The following is an 18,368-nucleotide window of genomic DNA, read 5'->3' on the forward strand; positions in this document are numbered from 1 at the left end:
TCATATGTAAGTTAACATGAGGTGAATTTGTGCTACTAGGTTGTTTTGGGGTGAACCTCTGCTATGGGCTGAATTATATCCCCTTGAAATTCATTAATTGAAGCCCTAAGCCCCAGTGTGATGGTATTTGGAGATGGGGCCTTTGGAGTGATTAAGTTTAGATGAGGTCATAAGGGTGGGGCCCTCATGGCAGCATTAGTGCCTTTACGGGAAGAGACACCAAGGGGCTTTCTCTCTCTCTGTCCACTGCAGGCACCAAAGAAAGAACATGTGAGGGTGTATTGAGAAGATTGCTGTCTATAGTGTAAGGAGAGGGCCCTAACCAGATACTGACCCTGCTGTCACCTTGGACTATATTCCATAACAAAAAATGTAATACTGTTATAAAAAGAATAATTACATTAAATTATAATATTATATATTAGTATCATAGAGTATAACAGGGATTACAAACGATGAGAGTAATGGCTATGGAGACACATGGAAACTTATGAAAGGAGAACAATATTCTTCATATAGCTTATATTAATTATGTAAAAACTGTAGGCAGCAAAACAAACATCCAAAAATACAGGAGGGGAGGATGTGGTGGTTCATGCCTGTAATCCCAGTACTTTGGGAGGCCGAGGCAGGTGGATCACTTGAGGTCAGGAGTTTGAGACCAGCCTGACCAACATAGGGAAACTCTGTCTCTACTAAAAATACAAAATTAGTCAGGTGTGGTGGTGGGTGCCTGTAATCCCAGCTACTTGGGAGACTGAGGCAGAAAAACCACTTAAATCCAAGAGGCAGAGATTTCAGTGAGCCAAGATCTTGTCATTGCGCTCTAGCCTAGGCAACAAAAATGAAACTCCGTCTCAAAAAAAAAAAAAAAAAGAGACGGGGGAGTATCTCTAGTTCAGTACTTGGCTTTAGACTAATAATTCTCAAACTTTTTGGGTCTCAGGAAACCCTTTATCTCTTCAAGAGTACTGAGGACCTCAAATAACTTTTCTTAGGTGGGTTATGTCTATTGATATGTATCATCTTAGCAATTAAAGCTGAGAATAATTTAAATATTTATTAATTAACTTTAAAATTAAAATTGTAAATATGCGGCCAGGTCTCACGCCTGTAATCCCAGCACTTTTAGGAGGCCAAGATGGTTGGATCGCTTGAGCCCAGGAGTTCGAGACCAGCAAGGGCAATATAGCAAAACCCCATATCTATAAAAAATACACGGATTAGCTGGGCATGGTGGCTTGAGCCTGTAGTCCCAGCTATTTGGGAGGCTGAGGTGGAAGGATCACTTGAGCCTGGGAAGTTGAGATTGCAATGAGCAGTGATCATGCCACTCCCTCCAGTCTGGGCAACAGAGCGAGAGCCTGTCTCAAAAAAAAAAAAAAATTATAAATATGGTAACAACACATTTTTTACAAAAAAGAACTACTTTTTTTTACAATTAAAAAAATAGAAGAATGGCATTGTTTTACATTTTTCCATCTAAACTAAAGCACTGGCTTAATAGTGACATCTGATTCACCTATCTACTTCTACATTCAAGAGTGAAAAAGATACATAATGTCTTAGTATCATTATGGAAATAATTTTGACATCACAGACTCCCTATAAGGTCTCAGAGAGCCCCATGGGACCCCAGACCATACTTTAAGAAAGGCTGGCTGTGATAAGTGACACTATCAGGAAGCTGAATTGATTATAAACTTCTTTTGAACTTATATGCCCCCCACTCTTTTTTTGTAAGACAGAGTCTCACTCTGTTGCCCAGGCTGGAGTTCAGTGGTGTGATCATGGCTCACTGCAGCCTCAAACTCCCGAACTCAAGTGAGCCTCCTGCCTCAGCCTCCTGAGTAGCTGGGACTAGAGCCGCATACCACCATAACCAGCTAAGTGTTTTATTTTTTGTAGAGATGGGGCCTCACTATGTTGCCCAGGCTGGCCTTGAACTCCTGAGCTCAAGGATTCCTCCAGCCTTGGCCTCCCAAAGTGCTGGGATTATAGGTGTGAGCCACCACACCCAACCATATGGCCCCTTCCTTATAGAACTCTTAGACTAACAGACACAATAATATAAAAATATTTAAGTTAGTTTAAAGTGGACTTAATGTATTCATGCCATAATCCCCTCTATTAGCATGAGATAATTAAGTTGCTTATGGATAATTAACACTATGTTGTTAAAAGTAAGTTTCTCATAAAACCTGTTTTGGTCCTCAGCTTGGTGGTTCATAAATAACACACTTCTTTGAAGCACTCACATTTGAGCTTTACTAGAACTAGGGGTTCAAAAATAACCCACTGGCTGAATATAAAAGCAGAGAGGATTCATGTATAAGACAAAGGATTGAGTCACGTTCAAACTCTAAAAACTCTTACCAGGTTCTGAGTCTAGAAGAAAAACCCTGCTACTTCCTACAGTTTTTCAGCAGTTCTGATCCTTATCTCATCACCTCTTTCTTTTGAAAGCACCCATTAAAAAGATCATCAGCTCTAGTGTAAGAACCCAAAAAAAGCATTAAAAGGGAAATAAATGTGTATTACAATGAAAAAAATTACATTAAGTAAAAAAAAATGTAGATCATGGAAAAACTCTAAAATTGAGGATCTGTTCCCATCCCAAACCTGCCACATCAAATTGTCATTGTTGGAAGTATGACCACAAGGGAATGGGATTAATTAGGACTTCCACATGCAAATGGGTATTTATCTCATAAAATTGTTACCCTGGAAAATAGTAACTATTATTTCATTGCTGCTACTGTTTTCTCAAAAAAAAAAAAAAAAAAAAAAGAACATTTTCAAAGCTTATGGTACATAAACTCGTAAGATATGAGACTTTAGTAGACTTCAAGCCTACCTAATTCTTTAATTTTAAAATATAATTGAGGCCGGACGCAGTGGCTCACACCTATAATCCCAGCACTTTGGGAGGCTGAGGTGGGCAGATCACTTGAGGTCAGGAGTTTTAGACCATCCTGGCCAACATAGCAAAACCCTGTCTCTACTAAAACTACAAAAAATTAGCCAGGCGTGGTGGCACACACCTGTAATCCCAGCTAATCATGTAACTGTGGCAGGAGAATTGCTTGAACTTAGGAGGTGGAGGTTGAAGTATGCCAAGATCGCGCCACTGCACTTCAGCCTGGGCAACAGAGTGGAGACTTCATCTCAAAAAAAAATATATATATATATATACACACACACACACACACACACATACATACATACATACAGACACACACACGCAGACACACACACAGACACACACACACACACACACACACAAACACACACACACATTTGAGACCAAAAAAGGAACTGCTTATCTCTTTCATTTTACTTTCATGAAAAAATAAATAAAACCTACCCAAAAATATCAATGGACTAACAGGCAATTCCAGTTTTGGCCAATCTGTATCTGGACTAATTCATCCAGTCCGAAACACTGCGCTAAAATGAAGAATGATATGGGATATGCTATCAAACTGCTTCATCTTGCCTGAGAAGTGCAGTCACCAATTGCTCCTGGTATTAAGAGTTCTGGCTCATCCTACCAGTACAATAGTGCCATAAGTTTTCCTATGCTGCCACCTACTGGATATAGTGCACATAGCTTTGAATATATCATCTGTCTTCTGTATTAGTCAGTGTGCTTGCGTGTGAAACGGGTTAATTCAGATATTAGCCACTCAATTTGGATTTAAACATCCAAATATTGGACATTTAAAGGTTGTTTATTTTAATGACTAGAGATACCTTATGTCAACCAAAGCAAAAACCTATGAATCTGTTTTCAAAACATTTCTTGTCCTTAGAAAATTAGCTTACAAATTTTATTTATTTATTTATTTATTTTGGTTCATTCTTTTTTTTATTATTATTACACTTTAAGTTCTAGGGTACATGTGCATAACGTGCAGGTTTGTTACAAATGTATACCTGTGCCATGTTGGCGTGCTGCACCCATCAACTCGTCAGCACCCATCAACTCGTCATTTACATCAGGTATAACTCCCAATGCAATCCCTCCCCCCTCCCCTCTCCCCGTGATAGGCCCCGGTGTGTGATGTTCCCCTTCCCGAGTTCAAGTGATCTCGTTGTTCAGTTCCCACCTATGAGTGAGAACATGCGGTGTTTGGTTTTCTGTTCTTGTGATAGTTTGCTAAGAATGATGGTTTCCAGCTGCATCCATGTCCCTACAAAGGACACAAACTCATCCTTTTTTATGGCTGCATAGTATTCCATGGTGTATATGTGCCACATTTTCTTAATCCAGTCTGTCACTGATGGACATTTGGGTTGATTCTGAGTCTTTGCTATTGTGAATAGTGCCGCAATGAACATAAGTGTGCATGTGTCTTTATAGCAGCATGATTTATAATCCTTTGGGTATACACCCAGTAATGGGATGGCTGGGTCATATGGTACTTCTAGTTCTAGATCCTTGAGGAATCGCCATACTGTTTTCCATAATGGTTGAACTAGTTTACAATCCCACCAACAGTGTAAAAGTGTTCCTATTTCTCCACATCCTCTCCAGCACCTGTTGTTTCCTGACTTTTTAATGATTGCCATTCTAACTGGTGTGAGATGGTATCTCATTGTGGTTTTGATTTGCATTTCTCTGATGGCCAGTGATGATGAGCATTTTTCATGTGTCTGTTGGCTGTATGAATGTCTTCTTTTGAGAACTGTCTGTTCATATCCTTTGTCCACTTTTCGATGGGGTTGTTTGTTTTTTTCTTGTAAATTTGTTTGAGTTCTTTGTAGGTTCTGGATATTAGCCCTTTGTCAGATGAGTAGATTGCAAAAATTTTCTCCCATTCTGTAGGTTGCCTGTTCACTCTGATGGTAGTTTCTTTTGCTGTGCAGAAGCTCTTTAGTTTTTTTTGTTTTTTTTTTTTTTGTTTTGTTTTGTTTTGTTTTTGTTTTTTTTGTTGTTGTTGTTGTTGTTTTAAGAGGTGCTGTTTTATTTTTTTTTAAGTTATTCTCATAAAGTTTCAGGTGTGACTGTTCACCTACACATAAGCAAGCCAAAAAGCAGCGTGTGGTAAAATCAGTGGTGGAAGAGCCGAAGGTTCGTATGAGCGAGGATGATTCCCAGTTTGTCGCAGGCTTCAATCACAACTTTGTCAGCAGCAGAACCGGCGGGAGCCGCAATGTACGCCACACCACTCCTTTTAGCTCTGTCTACATTATCTCTGAAAGGGAAGAAGGCATCAGAGCTGATAGAAACTTCAGTCAGTTTCTCAACCCATTCCTTCTTCTCTGCCTCAGTGAGTAACTCAGGGACTTCCTCAAACAATGCCTTCTACTTGATCAAATCTTCATCCTTGCCAATGGTTCCAGTCACATATTGATCGATGGCATTGGAGATTTCTGCTCTCTTCACTCCTGTTTTAAACTTCATCAAAAGCACTTGTGGATGGTGTCTAAGCCACCAATAGTTTGCCTTATCTCCTGCAAGTTGAGTGCAGTGTATACGAGACTGCTGTCCTGCTCCAAAGCCGATAACCTGCCCATTCTTGGCATAGCGCACGGAGTTAGACTGAGTGTACTTGACAGCAATGGTGGCTACGATGAGGTCTCGGACGGCTGACTCTGGCAAATCTTTATTCTTGGTAACAACATTGCTAAATAATGACTTGTCGACGACACCATTATTTCTCTTCTGGCTTAAATGAAGACCGAAGAGAGTTCGAACTTCATTTTCATCTGGTTTGTAAGACTGATCCATCTGAAGGACACAGTAATTTCCATTTTTCTTTTTGGAAAGTATTGTCAAAGCTTCTTCCTCATATCCTGGGGCAATTATACCATCAGATACTTCTCTGGAAATAATTTTTGCAGTTGGTACATCACAAACATCGGACAATGCAACAAAATCACCAAATGAAGACATCCTATCAGCCCCTCTTGCTCTTGCATATGCCGTTGAGATGGGTGTGAGGGTTTTATAGAGATCATAGACCATGCAGACTTTGGCCTCATCTTCACTGAGTGGAATTCCAACAGCAGCACCTGCTGGACTGACATGTTTGAAAGAGGCAGCGGCTGGAATACCTAACGCCTCCTTGAGTTCCTTCACCAGTTGCCAGGCGTTCAAAGCATCGCACAAGTTTATAAATCCAGGGGCTCCATTTAGAACTGTGATGGGAAGCTTGGGCTTCAGTGTGTACAGCTGGGCAGGGGTCTGATGAGGGTTTATTCCATACCACAAGGGCATCTGAGATATGCCTTTGCTGTACTGTCTCCTGAAATAATCTGAAATTGCTTCATCATGTTGTACCGTATGAGTGAATGCCTTCAAAGCTAACTGGCGTCTAGTCTCCAAGGACGTGTCCTTACTCTCAGAGCTCTGCATCTCCGTGGACACCGCCACACAGTCGTCTGGTTCACACACTACTGTCACTCGAGCATGGTTTTTGGCTGCAGCTCTCAGTAAGGTTACTCCACCAATGTCAATTTGCTCCACAGCCTCCTCAACAGTTACACCTGGAGAAGCCACTGTCTTCACAAAGGGATAGAGATTGCAGGCAACAACTCTTATAAGATTGAAATCAAGTCTGGTCATGTCAGCATTATCTTCTGAGATATTACGAGCCAGGATTCCAGCATGGACTGCAGGATGCAAAGTTTTCACACGTCCCCCCAACATTTCGGGAAATCCCATCAACTCAGAGACATCTCTGACTGCCAGACCAACATCCCTGAGAGCTTTTGCAGTCCCTCCGGAAGCGACCAGATTCAAACCAAGAGAGGTCAGGTTTCTTGCAAATTCCACAAGGCCGGTTTTGTCAGAGACACTAAATAAGGTGAGCTGGCCAGGAGCCATGGCTGCAGGAACTGGGTTCGGGGCGAGCTGGAGGCAGCAGCGGCGGCACCACGTGCGAAGGGAGGAGGGCGAAGCTCTTTAGTTTAATTAGATCCCATTTGTCAATTTTGGCTTTTGTTGCCATTGCTTTTGGTGTTTTAGACATGAAGTCCTTGCCCATGCCTATGTCCTGAATGGTATTACCTAGGTTTTCTTCTAGGGTTTTTATGGTATTAGGTCTAACATTTAAGTCTCTAATCCATCTTGAATTAATTTTCGTATAAGGAGTAAGGAAAGGATCCAGTTTCAGCTTTCTACTTATGGCTAGCCTATTTTCCCAGCACCATTTATTAAATAGGGAATCCTTTCCCCATTTCTTGTTTTTCTGAGGTTTGTCAAAGATCAGATGGCTGTAGATGTGTGGTATTATTTCTGAGGACTCTGTTCTGTTCCATTGGTCTATATCTCTATTTTGGTACCAGTACCATGCTGTTTTGGTTACTGTAGCCTTGTAGTATAGTTTGAAGTCAGGTAGCATGATGCCTCCAGCTTTGTTCTTTTGACTTAGGATTGTCTTGGCAATGCGGGCTCTTTTTTGGTTCCATATGAACTTTAAGCAGTGTTTTCCAATTCTGTGAAGAAACTCATTGGTAGCTTGATGGGGATGGCATTGAATCTATAAATTACCTTGGGCAGTATGGCCATTTTCACGATATTGATTCTTCCTATCCATGAGCATCGTGTGTTCTTCCATTTGTTTGTGTCCTCTTTTATTTCACTGAGCAGTAGTTTGTAGTTCTCCTTGAAGAGGTCCTTTACATCCCTAGTAAGTTGGATTCCTAGGTATTTCATTCTCTTTGAAGCAATTGTGAATGGAAGTTCATTCATGATTTGGCTCTCTGTTTGTCTGTTACTGGTGTATAAGAATGCTTGTGATTTTTGCACATTAATTTTGCATCCTGAGACTTTGCTGAAGTTTCTTATCAGCTTAAGGAGATTTTGGGCTGAGACAATGGGGTTTTCTAAATATACAATCATGTCATCTGCAAACAGGGACAATTTGACTTCTTCTTTTCCTAACTGAATACCCTTGATTTCTTTCTCTTGCCTGATTGCCCTAGCCAGAACTTCCAACACTATGTTGAACAGGAGTGGTGAGAGAGGGCATCTCTGTCTTGTTCCAGTTTTCAAAGGGAATTTTTCCAGTTTTTGCCCATTCAGTATGATATTGGCTGTAGGTTTGTCATAAATAGCTCTTATTATTTTGAGATACGTTCCATCAATACCGAATTTACTGAGCGTTTTTAGCATGAAGGGCTGTTGTATTTTGTCAAAGGCCTTTTCTGCATCTATTGAGATAATCATGTGATTTTTGTCTTTGGTTCTGTTTATATGCTGGATTACGTTTATTGATTTGCGTATGTTGAACCAGCCTTGCATCCCAGGGATGAAGCCCACTTGATCATGGTGGATAAGCTTTTTGATGTGCTGCTGGATCCGGTTTGCCAGTATTTTATTGAGGATTTTTGCATCGATGTTCATCAGGGATATTGGTCTAAAATTCTCTTTTTTTGTTGTGTCTCTGCCAGGCTTTGGTATTAGGATGATGTTGGCCTCATACAATGAGTTAGGGAGGATTCCCTCTTTTTCTATTGATTGGAATAGTTTCAGAAGGAATGGCACCAGCTCCTCTTTGTACCTCTGGTAGAATTCGGCTGTGAATCCATCTTGTCCTGGACTTTTTTTTTGGTTGGTAGGCTATTAATTATTGCCTCAATTTCAGAGCCTGCTATTGGTCTATTCAGGGATTCAACTTCTTCCTGGTTTAGGCTTGGGAGGGTGTATGTGTCCAGGAATTTATCCATTTCTTCTAGATTTTCTAGTTTATTTGTGTAGAAGTGTTTATAGTATTCTCTGATGGTAGTTTGTATTTCTGTGGGGTCAGTGGTGATATCCCCTTTATCATTTTTTATTGTGTCTATTTGATTCTTCTCTCTTTTCTTCTTTATTAGTCTTGCTAGTGGTCTATCAATTTTGTTGATCTTTTCAAAAAACCAATTCCTGGATTCATTGATTTTTTGGAGGATTTTTTGTGTCTCTATCTCCTTCAGTTCTGCTCTGACCTTAGTTATTTCTTGCCTTCTGCTAGCTTTTGAATGTGTTTGCTCTTGCTTCTCTAGTTATTTTAATTGTGGTGTTAGAGTGTCAATTTTAGATCTTTCCTGCTTTCTCTTGTGTGCATTTAGTGCTATAAATTTCCCTCTACACACTGCTTTAAATGTGTCCCAGAGATTCTGGTATGTTGTATCTTTGTTCTCATTGGTTTCAAAGAACATCTTTATTTCTGCCTTTATTTCGTTATGTACCCAGTAGTCATTCAGGAGCAGGTTATTCAGTTTCCATGTAGTTGAGCAGTTTTGATTGAGTTTCTTAGTCCTGAGTTCTAGTTTGATTGCACTGTGGTCTGAGAGACAGTTTGTTATAATTTCTGTTCTTGTACATTTGCTGAGGAGTGCTTTACTTCCAATTATGTGGTCAATTTTGGAATAAGTGTGATGTGGTGCTGAGTAGAATGTATATTCTGTTGATTTGGGGTGGAGAGTTCTGTAGATGTCTATTAGGTCTGCTTGCTGCAGAGATGAGTTCAATTCCTGGATATCCTTGTTAACTTTCTGTCTCATTGATCTGTCTAATGTTGACAGTGGGGTGTTGAAGTCTCCCATTATTATTGTATGGGAGTCTAAGTCTCTTTGTAAGTCTTTAGGGACTTGCTTTATGAATCTGGGTGCTCCTGTATTGGGTGCATATATATTTAGGATAGTTAGCTCTTCCTGTTGAATTGATCCCTTTACCATTATGTAATGGCCTTCTTTGTCTCTTTTGACCTTTAATAGTTTAAAGTCTGTTTTATCAGAGACTAGTAATGCAACTCCTGCTTTTTTTTGTTCTCCATTTGCTTGGTAGACCTTCCTCCATCCCTTTATTTTGAGTCTATGTATGTCTCTGCATGTGAGATGGGTCTCCTGAATACAGCAAACTGATGGGTCTTGACTCTTTATCCAGTTTGCCAGTCTGTGTCTTTTAATTGGAGCATTTAGTCCATTTACATTTAAGGTTAAGATTGTTATGTGTGAACTTGATCCTGCCATTATGATATTAACTGGTTATTTTGCTCATTAGTTGAGGCAGTTTCTTCCTAGCCACGATGGTCTTTACATTTTGGCATGTTTTTGCAATGGCTGGTACCAGTTGTTCCTTTCCAAGTTTAGTGCTTCCTTCGGGGTCTCTTGTAAGGCAGACCTGGTGGTGACAAAATCTCTAAGCATTTGTTTATCTGTAAAGGATTTTATTTCTCCTTCACTTGTGAAACTTAGTTTGGCTGGATATGAAATTCTGGGTTTAAAATTCTTTTCTTTAAGAATGTTGAATATTAGCCCTCACTGTCTTCTGGCTTGTAGAGTTTCTGCCGAGAGATCTGCTGTTAGTCTGATGGGCTTCCCTTTGTGGGTAACCCGACCTTTCTCTCTGGCTGCCCTTAAGATTTTTTCCTTCATTTCAACTTTGGTGAATCTGGCAATTATGTGTCTTGGAGTTGCTCTTCTCAAGGAGTATCTTTGTGGCATTCTCTGTATTTCCTGAATTTGAATGTTGGCCTGCCCTACTAGGTCGGGGAAGTTCTCCTGGATGATATCCTGAAGAGTGTTTTCCAACTTGGTTCCATTTTCCCCCTCACTTTCAGGCACCCCAATCAGACGTAGATTTGGTCTTTTTACATAATCCCATACTTCTTGCAGGCTTTGTTCATTTCTTTTTCTTCTTTTTTCTTTAGGTTTCTCTTCTCGCTTCATTTCATTTATTTGATCCTCAATCGCTGATACTTTCTTCCAGTTGATCGAGTCGGTTACTGAAGCTTGTGCATTTGTCACGTATTTCTCTTGTCATGGTTTTCATCTCTGTCCATTCGTTCATGGCCTTCTCTGCATTAATTATTCTAGTTATCAATTCTTCCACTTTTTTTCAAGATTTTTAGTTTCTTTGCGCTGGGTGCGTAATTACTCCTTTAGCTCTGAGAAGTTTGATGGACTGGAGCCTTCTTCTCTCATCTCGTCAAAGTCATTCTCCGTCCAGCTTTGATCCGTTGCTGGCGATGAGCTGCATTCCTTTGCAGGGGGCGATGCACTCTTATTTTTTGAATTTCCAGCTTTTCTGCCCTGCTTTTTCCCCATCTTTGTGGTTTTATCTGCCTCTGGTCTTTCATGATGGTGACATACTGATGGGGTTTTGGTGTGGGTGTCCTTCCTGTTTGTTAGTGTTCCTTCTAACAGTCAGGACCCTCAGCTGTAGGTCTGTTGGAGATTGCTTGAGGTCCACTCCAGACCCTGTTTGCCTGGGTATCAGCAGCAGAGGCTGCAGAAGATAGAATAATGCTGAACAGCAAGTGTACCTGTCTGATTCTTGCTATGGAAGCTTCCTCTCAGGGGTATACTCCACCGTGTGAGGTGTGGGGTGTCGGTCTGCCCCTAGTGGGGGATGTCTTCCAGTTAGGCTACTCAGGGGTCAGGGACCCACTTGAGCAGGTAGTCTGTCTGTTCTCAGATCTCAACCTCCTTGTTGGGAGATCCACTGCTCACTTCAAAGCTGTCAGAGTCGTTTGTGTCTGCAGAGGTTTCAGCTGCTTGTTGTTGTTGTTGTTGTTGTTGTTGTTTAGCTGTGCCCTGTCCCCAGAGGTGAAGTCTACAGAGACAGGCAGGACTCCTTGAGCTGCTGTGAGCTCCACTCAGTTCGAGCTTCCCAGGCACTTTGTTTATCTACTTAAGCCTCAGCAATGGCAGGCGCCCCTCCCCCAGCCTGGCTGCTGCCTTGCTGTGAGATCACAGACTGCTGTGCTAGCAATGAGGGAGGCTCCCTGGGCGTGGGACCCTCCCGGCCAGGTGTGGGATATAGTCTCCTGGTGTGCCCGTTTGCTAAGATCCTTGGTAGAGCGCAGTAGCAGTATTGGGGTGGGAGTTACCTGATTTTCCAGGTGTTGTGTGTCTCAGTTCCCCTGGCTAGGAAACAGAATTCCCTTCCCCCTTGCGCTTCCCAGGTGAGGCGATGCCTCGCCCTGCTTCAGCTCTGGCTGGTCAGGCTGCAGCAGCTGACCAGCACTGATTGTCAGGCACTCCCTAGTGAGATAAACCCAGTACCTCAGTTGAAAATGCAGAAATCACCTGTCTTCTGTGTCGCTCGTGCCGGGAGTTGGAGACTGGAGCTGTTCCTATTCGGCCATCTTGCTCTGGCCCCCCACAAAGTTTAAATTATATCATTCCCTTTTAAAAATTGGTACCCTCAAGAGAGTAAATACACTTATATTCTTCGTGTTTTAATGTAAGGCAAAATGCATTCGTCTCACTACAATGAACAAGGCATTGATGGGTTGGGCACTATGGTTTAAGATAACTTTTAAGAAAACTTCTTTTAGAAATAGGGCATTACCGCCGGGCGCGGTGGCTCACGCCTGTAATCCCATCACTTTGGGAGGCTGAGGCGGGCAGATCACGATGTCAGGAGATAGAGACCATCCTGGCTAACAGGGTGAAACCCCATCTCTACTAAAAATACAAAAAATTAACCGGGCGTGGTGGCGGGCGCCTGTAGTCCCAGCTACTCGGGAGGCTGAGGCAGGAGAATGGCGTAAACCCCAGAGGTGGAGGTTGCAGTGAGCTGAGATCCGGCCACTGCACTCCAGGCTGGGCAACAGAGTAAGACTCTGAGAGAGAGAGAGAGAGAGAGAGAGAGAGAGAGAGAGAGAGAGAGAGCGAGCGCCTTACCCCCAGGGAATGAGGTCTAGCATGGCATTGAGCAGAAAAGGGCACTTTGTACCCTGGGATTAAGACTGGAGAAAAAGGAGTTTTAATGTATCCCTGCCAAACTCTCCTCTATTAACATAGATAAAGAAAGGAGCTAATTGGTGATAAAAAAATAAAAACAATAACACTTGATACATTCCAGGCACATCCCCAAGAACTTCACAATGTTCTCATGTGCTGCTCACAACAATCCTATGAGGCAGATACTGACCTCACTCTACAGATGAGGACATCCAGGCTTAGGGAGTTCATCGGCCAAGGCACCCAGCTGGTAAGGGCTGGAGCTGGTTGCACAACCCAAGCTGTCAACTAGAGCTGTGCCGCCTGGAAGGCGGCACCTCAGTAGAGGAGGGACAAGTAGGATTGTCAGGAGACAAAGACAAAGCACCCTGGGTCACTGTAATTGGTTTTAGTAAAAACAAATCACAGGCCAGGGGCCTAAGGAAGCATGACAGCAAATGTAATGTGGTATCCTGGATAAGATCCTGGGACAGAAAAGGGACATTAGGTGACAACTAAAGAAATATGAATAAAGTATGGGTTTTGGTTAATAATCGTGTATTGGTAATTAGCTCATTAATTCTGACAAATGTACCATACTAATATGAGATATTAATCTTTTAAGCCTGCCTTCTGGAGAATGATTAACACTATGGAAAGTATCTGAGTCCTAAAAGAGGAAATTCTTTTCTCCTAAAAGAATTAAGAGACAGGTTCATATTTAGTCTGAGTTTGCATCAGTTTAAGGATGTTGATTGTGAACATGACCAGAGAAAGGAAACTATCAACTGGCTTAAAGTGTCCAAATACAGATATTTTGTACTAGGAGGGAATATTATGCATTCTATTTATTCTGCTGAGACTTCTCTACAGCTCTTTCTCCTTTGTTCATAAAGATTCAAACATGCACCCAGACACGCATGCACACACACACACGTGCACGCATACACACACACACATGCGCGCACATGCACACACACACACACACTTCTCAACCCTCTATTAACAGTGTATGTTAAATTGAGATAATTACTCAAGGTGTGCTTGCTATGTGTGCTAAGCTCTGTGTGCATTATCTCAGCTCAGTCCTCCTAATCCTGTGGAAGAGGTCCACCATTATCCTCCTACAGGATCATAAGGAAGGTGTTGAAGCCAGGTTTGACACCAGGCGGTCTGACTACACAGGCAATTCACAGCAGCTCACTCTTACCTGCTATGCCAAGCCACGCCTTATTCCTAAGTGAATGCCAAGCCCAGTCAAGAAAACAAACGGGTGAATAATTTAATGAATTTAAAAGATGGCATCAATCAAGGGAGACAAAGAAAGTAACTCTGCCAAATTAGCATGGCAGGTCACTATTTAACATAGCAGGTATGCAGGAAACTGAACGTGTTCCAAGTAAGTTCAGATTTAGGAGCACATGAAGATTATTTTAATTTCTGAAGTAAATCTCAGCACTCTGGGAGGCCAAGGTGGGAGGATCACGTGAGGCCAGGAGTTCTAGACCAGCCTGGGCAACACAGCAAGACCTTGTCTCTACAAAAACAAATTAAAAATTAGCCAGGCATGGTGGTGCATCCCTGTAGTCCTAGCTACTCAGGAGGCTGAGGTGGGAGGATGTTGAGCCCAGGAATTTGAGGTTACAGTAAACTGTGATCATGCCACTGCACTCCAGTGTGGGTGACAGTGAGAACCTGTCTCTAAAAATTAAACAATTTTTTAAAAACAAATAAAGTAGCCCTATAATGGAGCCTGATAAGGTTTGGCTGTGTCCCCACCCAAATCTCATCTTGAATTGTAGCTCCCATAATTTCTCACATGTCATGGATGGGACCCAGTGGGAGGTAATTGAATCATGGGGATGGGTCTTTCCTGTGCTGTTCTTGTGATAGTGAATAAGTCTCACGAGATCTGATGGTTTTGTAAAGGGGAGTTCCCCTGCACATGTCTTCTTGCCTGCTGCCATCCATGTAAGATGTGACTTTGCTTCTCCTTTGCCTTCTGCCATGATTGTGAGGCCTCCATAGCCATGTGGAACTGTGATTCAATTAAACCTCTTTCTTTTATTAGTTACGCACTATCAGGTATATCTTTATTGTCAGCATGAGAATGGACTAACACAGAGCCTGTTGAAAAACGTTTTAGAAGACAGGCAACTAAGTCTATAAGTTGCACTGACTTCAGTTATAAATTAAAGAAACTTGGAAGTAAGCTAGAATTAACCAATAGGAGCTTATGGCAGAATTCTGTCTTGGGGAAAAACTTAAGCTTTTTTTATTATAAAAATAATGTGATTTTAGAAAGCTTAGAAAATTAGAATATAAAGTTAAATCACCCATAATCTTAACACCCAGACACAGGTGTAGACCCATGTTTTTGAGAATAAAAATACAATAATATCCTATTGTTGTAAGTTTTACAAGGACACACAAGCCAGACTGTTAGAGGGGCCATTAAAGTGTGGAGCAGTAAAGGTTAAATTTCCTTCATTCCTTTTAAGTTAGGTCCATACTTGCCCCCAGAAGAATCATTAAATACTATGGGCTCTTAGAGCCAATTGGCTTGGGTTAGAATCTCAGGAACATCAGTTATTAACCCAATGACCTTAGGCAAGTTGCTTAAGCTTCGTTGTGCCTTAATTTTCTATCTGCAAAATGAGAATAATACCAACATCATATGACTAAGTAGAACATGTAAGGCAGTTAAGATATAGTAAGCACTTAGCTGTTATAGTCCTGTCTCTTCTAAACACATATGCATACACATTTTACAGATCTCCCTAGTTTCATACATGAACATTTTTCCAAGTTCATGGGTGTTTAAGTCAGTCCAAGTATTATACTGTATAGATGTATAACTTAGACTAAATAAGACATTTGAGGTGTTAGTTTAAAAAGGGAGATACGGTCAGGCACAGTGGCTCATGCCTGTAATCCCAGAACTTTGGGAGGCCGACGCAGCCTGATCACCTGAGGTCAGGAGTTTGAGAACAACCTGGCCAACATGGTGAAACTCCGTCTCTACTAAAAATACAAAAATTAGCTGGGCATGGTGGCGGGCACCTGTAATCCCAGTTACACAGGAGGCTGAGGCAGGAGAATTGCTTGAAGCCAGGAAGCAGAGATTGCAGTGAGCCCAGATCACACCATTGCACTCCAGCCTGGGTGTCAAGAGTGAAACTCCGTCTCTAAATAAATAAATAAATAGGGAGATACTTAACATCAGATGGCTTTGGCTGTTGAAAGCACTAAAAAGTCACCTTCATCACCAAAGACTAGTAACATTTTAGGGAGTAAGTCAATTATATACAGACTACTGGCAAATCCAAGGTGTCAAATAAGAGGGCTTGTTGGAAAAGCAAGGTCCTCTGAGTCACACAACCTCAGGAAGCACTCTGCCTTAACATGGAATACAAAGTTGATGGCACCCCCTGAGGTTGTGTGTTGCTAAGGGCCCAGGGAAAGGAGATGAGACTATGGTATTAGATGCCACCTGCTAGAGGCCAGGCCCTTCCCAGACATCTTCACTGTATCTATTTCAACATGAAACAATGAAGATGTGGTAAAGCGTTATTCCTTTGCCCAAAGTTACTGAGGTAGAAGCCGAGCTCAAAGACAGATTTAATGAACCCTAAAGCCTATGATATTGACTACTGACGTAGGATAGCTGCCCTTAGGTTCTGATATGATTTGGCTCTGTGTCCCCACCCAAACCTCATCTTGAATTGTACTCCCATAATTCCCATGTGTTGTGGGAGGGACTCAGTGGAAGGTAATTGAATCATGGGGGCAGTTTCCCCCATACTGTTCTTGTGGTAGTGAAGTCGTCTTACAAGATCTGGTTTTATAAGGGGTTTCCACTTTTGCTTCTTCCTCATTCTCTCTTGCCTGCCACCATGTAAAAAGTGTCTTTCACCTTCCACCATGATTGTGAGACCTTGCCAGCCACATGGAACTGTGAGTCCGTTAAACCTATTTTCCTTCTCAGTCTCAGTTATGTCTTTATCAGCAGCATGAAAATGCACTAATACAGGTCCGTAGCCTAAGTCCTGGTTTCCCTAGTGATTAGCTACAAGAACATGGGCATGTAACTTAATCTCTGTGCATTTCTTTAGTGAAACCAAAATTTATCTGCACCTCTGGGGTGGCAATCACCCACATACATGATCTATTGCATAACCTTCCATGGCGTGGCACATTAAGTTATGTTGGATTTTGAGAGCATTTAAATAAATATGTTTCTCCTATATGAAGTATAAAGTCTTCCAGCTCAGTTTAGTGGTATAATTTACATTTCGGAGGCCAAAAATAATCTTTGTACCAGCGCTTATATGCAGGAAGGAGCCCTTTGTTTCTTTCCCCTAAGTCAACCTTCGAGATGATTGTATAGAAGTCATGCACCAAGTTAGAATTTAATATTTAAAGGCAAGTAGAATCACCTGAATCACTGTATATTTAGTTTTTACATTAATAGGATGTCAACAGAAGTGATCACTTTCTTTGAAGGAACCAAGATGTCCTTCATATAAAAGTTGGGGCCGGGTGCGGTGGCTCACGTCTAATCCCAGCACTTTGGGAGGCTGAGGCGGGCGGATCACTTGCGGTCAGTAGTTTGAGACCAGCCTGACCAACATGGCAAAACCCCATCTCTACTAAAAATACGCCCCCCGCAAAAAAAATGGCCAGGTGTGGTGGCAGGCACCCATAATCCCAGCAACTTGGGAGGCTGAGGCAGGAGAATCACTTGAACCTGGGAGGCGGAGTTTGCAGTGAGCCAAGATAGTGCCACTGCACTCCAGCCTGGGTGACAGAGTAAGATACCATCTCAAAAAAAAAAAAAAAAAAAAAAAAAAAAGTTGGAATTGGGGCAGGCATGGCAGTTCATGCCAGTAATCCTAGTACTTTGGGAGGCTGAGGCAGGTGGATCACTTGAGCTCACAAGTTCAGGACTGGCCTGGGCAACAGGACAAAACCCATCTCCACTGAAAATACAAAATTAGCTGGGTGTGGGGGCACATGCCTGTAGTCCCAGCTACTTGCGGGGGTTGAAATGGGAGAATCACTTGAGCCTGGGATTTGGAAGTTGCAGTGAGCCAAGATCTCACCACTGTACTCCAGTGGGAGTGACAGAGTGAGACCCTGTCTCAAAAAAAAAAAGTTGGAATCAGGAGTATTACCACCATAATCAGGGCTAAGAGAACTGTGAATAAGGCAGCTGAGACCCAAGTTATCTGGATTCCTGGCACCAGACAGGACAGAGCCCTTCTGTGAGGATCACAGTATAGGCAGGAAGCATTGGGTTTCTTCCCTGCTTCCCTCACTTTGTGTAACTGGAAGTGAACTGTTACATTCAATGTCCATTGTTGAGAACAGACCCATCCTCATTTAGTCTTTAATGAAAACCTATAAATTACATAATAGTGTATCCTATAAAACAAGAGGACATTGATCTATAAAGTAAGGTTTAACAACAAATGCCAAAGAATTTTGCTTTTTTTTTTTTAAATTAATTTCTAGACAGTAAGAATTGCTAAGAAAAACAAAACACGCCACACTGATTGGGGTATGTCAAAGCGACACAGCAGCCAACTGAAAGAGCTCCCAAGAACTAAAGCGGAACAGTGTGGGCAACAAGTAGTACTGGGTTATGATATAAATCCAAAGTACACGATATGAGGTCATACTGATAAAAATGGTTAAATAGG

The 18,368-nt window shown here is 41.9% G+C and overlaps 1 pseudogene; it reads right to left on the bottom strand.

Annotated features, from left to right (window-relative positions):
• Nucleotides 1-4,975: 4,975 nt before the first annotated feature.
• On the bottom strand, nt 4,976-6,897 carry LOC103246176 (bifunctional purine biosynthesis protein ATIC pseudogene; annotated as a pseudogene).
• Between the last annotated feature and the right edge of the window lie 11,471 nt (nt 6,898-18,368).

This window comes from Chlorocebus sabaeus, chromosome 27 (assembly GCF_047675955.1).
Source record: "Chlorocebus sabaeus isolate Y175 chromosome 27, mChlSab1.0.hap1, whole genome shotgun sequence".
Lineage (NCBI taxonomy): Eukaryota > Metazoa > Chordata > Mammalia > Primates > Cercopithecidae > Chlorocebus > Chlorocebus sabaeus.